Raw genomic sequence first — 6,594 nt, forward strand, 5'->3', positions numbered from 1 at the left:
GTGATTGGGCAATGCAGGAGAAATCTGGTTCAATCCATTGGCTCAGTGGTGGTCACTGACTGAAACTCATAAGGGAATATCACTCCTACAGTTTTGAGTCTGGAAGCACTTCCATAGGTGGACAGCGTAGACATTTTGGTGAGGTACCAGCATTTAGTACTGTAAGGAGCCCCAGAGCACTCCTGAGTGGAGTGGAATGTCTGCCAGTTTGAACTGAGGTAGCGGAATGTGAGGCAACAGGCAGTTGGAACAGAGTTCTTTTCAGGTGGGGAAGGGGAAATAGAATGTCTAACTCCTTAGCATCAGAGTGTATTATAAGGCAACTGGCAGTTGGAACAGAGTTCTTTTCATGTGGGGAGGGTGAGTTGAACTCCTTAGCATCAGAGCGTGTTAACTATTGTATAAGAAATATTAATGATCTGATAGTCATTTCCATTAATCCTTTCTTAGAGATTATCTAGAAGCCAAGAGGAACATATTTGCCAAATTTCAAGTTTGTAGACTTTACGATTCTGAGATTTTGTTTTGAGTGAGCGGTATTTGCCTTTGACTATATAAGTTTACGGATTGCTTCAGCGGCCTCTGAATACCATACCAAATTAGTCTTTTTTAGCACCTGCTTCATAATTCTGGCTCATGCCTAACATGAAATTGATAGGTCCACCCAGATCCATCGGAACACTTACAGGCATTCAGAAAAAACATCACCATTTTACTTGTTCCCCCTCTCCTCTTTTTCACAATCATTCGTCACCATCCTCACAGTGCAGCTTGATACATTCTCTCCTGAAATAAATTACAGGTATCATATTTTCCGGCGTATAAGGTGACGGTATATAAGACGACTCCCTACTTTTCCTGTTAAAATATAGGGTTTGGGCTATACTCGCCATATAAGACTACCCCACTTCCAAGTTTTATTTCCAACCATATCAAAATTCATTGGAGTTTCATCTATATTTCCGATACTACTTAAGGCATAGCCATGTTTATTGTGCTGTTGTATTACGTATCGATGGGAACTATTTACTTTGTCATCGAGATCTGTATGTACTGTATGTACAGATACTGGTGCTGTACTGTATGTACCGACACTGCTTCAGTTGCCTTTCAGGCAGTGCTGTGCAGTAATACTGTCAGGTCAGTTATTCCAGTATACAGCGCCCAGCCAATCATGGTGAGCAATGTATTTTCTATTAATGAATGCAAGACCTGCTCGGATTGGCAGAGGGTGTGACATCATCAGCCCAACTTCTTGACTCCAAGACAGTCTGAGCAGGCTGGCTTATAGCGGTACATGCTATGTGGAAACTGCTGGCTCAGCGCTGCCGGCATGGAAAATGCAGCTCAGTATGGCAGTACGGCAACGGCAGCGGTACTTAATGGCATTCAGACCGGCTTGGAACTGGTAAGTTCCAGTTCGCCATATATCCGGCATACAAGATGATTCCTGATTTTTGGAATGGTTTTTACAAGCTAAAAAGTCATCTTATACACCGGAAAATACGATATCTAATTAAAAAATAAATAAATTAGAATGTGGCTCAACTGCTCTTTCCCAAACTATGCTTTCTATAAAATTTGTTCTGCTCAATTCACATGAATGCATTTAACTTTCAAAAATCTCCCCCCCCCCAATGCTCGATTGGAGATTAGGCGTTTACTATTTTCTGAATTTTGTCCAGGCTTTGGTCACCTAGCAATGTATGACCATACATACAGCAGTATTTCCAAATCTCAGGGGGTCTCCAAAAGGGCTCATTTCAACTCCCTGAGTTTTACAACATGCTATTATGGTTAATACTATCAGTATTAAGTCTATACAACAGAAAATTCCACATTTGAGAAAGTTGCTCTAGAACAGGGGTGTCAAACTCTATTTCATTGAGGGCCACATCAGGGTTGTGTTTTACTTCGGGGGGCCAGGGTGGGCATGGCCAGCTCAACATCAATCGTGTCAGGAGTGCCTGTGATGGCCTGATACTAACGAAAATGGGCTCCCAAACTCCATTTTTGGCTGTGATTGCTTCCTGCAATCCTCTGCCAGCAAAAGCAGAGCCCAGGAGGGCTGTCTGCGCCCCTCATGAGCTCCGTTTTTGGCTGTAACAGCATCCTGCAGCCCACAGCCCTCCCAAGCTCTGTTTTTGCTGGTAGAGGCACTGCGGATTGGTCCTTTGCTGTTTTCAAGGCTAGCTCCGCGGGCCAAATATAAGCACCCCTGCTCTAGAATGATCTGATTTGGATTTAATGTTTAGGTTGGCCACCCTATACATGCCTAGAAACTTGTAATTTCTCTAGTGTTGCAGTCACATTTTTTATTCCACTGTGAGGAATTGAAAAAGTAGACTTAACTGCTAATTGAAGCAATCTAACCCCATAATATAAAAATAATATATTTATGGCACACATTATTGCACAAAGGGGATCTCTCTGTGTAGTTATTTTTCAAGCTCCAATCTGCTTTGACCACATCAATCACCTTTAGCAGAATGAAGATGTAAGGAAAGACCTGGATTTAGAGCAACCTAGAACTAAGGAGAAATTTCCTGACAATGAGAACAATTAGTGGAACAACTTGCCTCCAGAACTTGCAAATGCCCTCATCACTGGAGGTTTATAAGAAGAGATTGGACAACCATTTGTCTGAAATTGTATAGGGTCTCCTGCTTGAGCAGGGAGTGGGAATAGAAGACCTCTAAGGTCTCTTTCAATTCTATTATTCTATTGGTCTCCCACCTGCTGTGTCAGGGATGCACACATGAACTCTATGTATAAAGCATCAGAAGCTGGAGGTGAGGCTTTTGGTGGCTGTATGCATTGCCATGTAGATTGTGGTATGACTAAGAGATGTGCACAACAGATTTTTCATATTAGTCCCTTAAATAAGAAAAGAAAATGCCTACAAGCTCATCTTCTATCCCTTCAAGTTTTTCTAACAAATTGAGTTGGTTTCAATCAAAATTCAGGAGGACCACCTAGTGGGAATAAAAATTACTGCAGAGTTTTCAAAGTAAATTGCATTCAACTCAGCTCCACTGGTTGAAATCCCAGAAAGCCTAATTGCAGGTTTGCCGTTAGGGTGTAAAATGATTAAAGAATTTTGAGTTGAATGAGCATCTTCCTTTAAAAATATGATTCATCCATTAAGGTTAAGTGTTCAATAAAAAGTACTGCTCATTGTTGGGAAAAAAAGAGGAAGTGTTTAATGTTTTAGTTCCTTAATTTGGAAATTCAGAATACCTTAGTTTTCATTGCTGCCATAAACCTTAGCTCTCAATTTTGTCCCTCCAATTACATTGTCAGAAAAAATGTTTATCTTGATTTATCTTTTGAATCTCAAATTGTTTAATCTTTTGATCATCCCTAAATGTAAAGGTTCCCCTCACACATGTGCTAGTTGTTCTCAACTCTAGGGGGCAGCGCTCATCTCTGTTTCAAAGCCAAAGAGCCAGCACTGTCCGACGACGTCTCCGTGGTCATGTGGCCGGCATGACTAAATACCGAAGGTGCACAGAACGCTGTTACCTTCCCACCAAAGGTGGTTCCTATTTTTCTACTTGCATTTTTACATGCTTCCGAACTGCTAGGTTGGAAGAAGCTGGGACAAGTAATGGGAGCTCACTCCGTCACACAGCGCTAGGGATTCGAACCACCAAACTGCCAACCTTTCTGATCGACAAGCTCAGCGTCTTAGCCACTGAGCCACCACATCCTGCATTTTCTATACCATGGTTCTGTATTGATTATATTATCCCATCCCTATTAAATCCCTCATCCCTATTATAAATTACATAGAAACAATTCTGCAGCAGTTTTCTAGATTTGGGGAAATAAAACCACAACAGCAGAGAGGCAGATTTAATATCTGTCTCGGTTTCAATTGTTAATGCAATAGTTATGGGACCACCTGATTTAGCATGCAAAAAACAAAGAATAACCTCAGGGTTACTTAGTTTAGGTATTAAAATGTCTGCAAGGAAACAACCAACCTCAGCACCAAGGACTCCTTGCAAAATATTGTATTGATATCTTCTAAACGGTAGCAGACTTCTCTAGTTTGCAAACAGATTCTCAACCTAGTAGGAACCATCCATTTTTTTACTACAGGATTCTTTTATTATATCTTTGAGTGTACAAGAATGGAGCCTCCCCCCCCCCCATACCCCTATTTCTATCTACATAAATACAGTTGGGTTCAAACTTAGTTGCACTTGGAATCAATAAAGCAGAAATGGCTTACTTTTCACACTGATTTCAATGGAAGATAATTGCAAGTAAGATAGGCTGGACCCAATGCAGAGTACCTTTGGTGGAGTATGGGAACGTGATCCAGAAGACCACAATCTGACAAGATGAAAAATGGATAGCTCCAGAGAATATTGAACACATTGAACAGTGATAATAGCTATTCCATAAAGGGCAAGTCAGAATACAGAATCAACAATAATCTGATAGGCCTACATGATTCAAGGATTGAAGACTTGAGGGGGCTGCTACCTGGAAAAAAATCCCTAATATGGTAATTTTGTCTTGGTAAATCAGCAAGAGGAACTTGATATCCTAAAAGTTTACTTGTTTATTCACTTTTCATATTTTAACCCTAATATATTTATTTATGACATTTATTTGCCGGCCATCTCACGGTTCAGGCAACTCTGAGGGGCTATAAAAAAGTAAAATTAGAAATAAGTCCCAGAAGACAGTGTCATCAAAAGGAACAAAAAACAACCCTCTTCTTCCACCCACAGATGTAGGAAGTAGACAAAAGGCCTCTCCGTTACCCCAACACAAGGCCTGGGGAATAGCTTTGTTTTTCATTCTCCTTCAAAACTTGTCCAGGTAAGCAACATGCAAATTCCTAGGGCAGGGATGGCTAACCTTTTCGTCACTGCATGCCGAAAGCGCCCCCCCCACATAATGCAATGAGCATGCCCCCCCTCCCTGCTCCACCCTTCAAGTATGTGCACATGAGCCCCCCGCTCCCTGTTCCCACCGCACATGCGCAGCAGAGACCCAAAAACCAGTTGGCCAGTGGGAGGCGTGCATGCATACGTGGTGGAGCTGAGCTGGGCAATGGCTTGCCTGCCACCTGTGGCACGCGTGCCATAGGTTTGCCATCACAATGCTAAGGCTTAAAGGTGACAAGCGGCAGCTTGAATTGCACCTGGAAGGCAACCGATAAATTAATGCATTGCATAGAACATGGGTGTTACGTTGGTATGAGCTATAACTTCCAAGTGTTTTTTTAAAGAGAACCCTCAGGTAGAGTACATTTCACTAGTGTCCATCCATGAGATGACCAATACCTACATGACTGCATGAAGAGAAGGGTACAACTGTCCGACAACATGGACTTACTTATATGAAGGTTTTTCTAATCACAGCTTCTACCAACCAGCTGTTCAAGCAGGAACTGTGTGCAAGAGAGACCACCCACATCATGCACCAGGCTTGAACAGGGCAGTGGAGGATGTCCAGAATGATGAGGTTCACACACACACACCACCACTCAACCTTGTCAGGGTTTTCTTTGAGCTTGTTTCCCCCATCCAATCTCTGCACTCATTGACTTGCAGTCAGCTCAGGAAGGTATCATGATCAAAGTATTGAAAAGAAATGAAGAACATCCAGGATGCTTGCACTTTCGCTATCCAGACATTGCCACAGGCCACCCACAAGAATAATCAGTGCCAACTCCACACTATGCCCCAGCCTAAAAACCCTATACCTCAAACCAATGGCTTGTATAGATAGAAGCTCCTCAATTATAATTATATAAATGTAATTCAGCAATATCTGGAAAGTATAATAAGCTGTATTTATAAAAGAAAAGTGGCAAATTGGGTCATTATTTCACCTCCCTATTTTACCTATTTGCCCCTAGGCTTAAAAATTGTCTATATTTTCAGTGTTTATCCAAAGAAAAATCTATTAGACCTTTGGTTACACTGTTAATATACAATTCAAATGGGAATTATATTGTAAGCAAATCATTAATTTTAAGACTCCTGGCAGATATTGTATTTTCTCACTGAAATCTGATTTAGTAGTTTTTTTAAGAGTGGAAGAACATGTGCTTCAATGAACTCAATATATTTCATGGTTATACTTATAACCATGAAAATGTGACCTTCTATGAAAATACAATATGTAGAAAATTTATGTCTGCAAAATTACATTAGTATTTACATTAGAAGGAAGCATTTAAGCCATCATTTCACTACCTGCTCAGAGTGGTACATTAAATGTACCCCAAAATATAGATTTCTTTATATAAAGTTATATAACGTTCTGCCTCAAATGACAGAGGAAAATTACCACCAATTTTTCTTCATCAATCTTTTGTTAAAAAAATAATTTAATCTTCTAAAATGTAATTTTCTATCATTTTAAAAATACACTTACAATATAGCTGAAGAATAGAGTTACAATTTTAGACCACCAATTTCAGTTAAACTATTATGGCAGTGAACTTGGAAAAAACCTTCATAAAACCTTTAAATTTATTTTTTTAATCTCTTAATATTTCTAATTATTATATACTTAGTATACTGCTATTTTTAATGGTAAAATCATGAAAATATTCAATGTATC

Source organism: Thamnophis elegans, chromosome 5 (assembly GCF_009769535.1).
Source record: "Thamnophis elegans isolate rThaEle1 chromosome 5, rThaEle1.pri, whole genome shotgun sequence".
In the NCBI taxonomy this organism is placed as follows: Eukaryota; Metazoa; Chordata; class Lepidosauria; order Squamata; family Colubridae; genus Thamnophis; species Thamnophis elegans.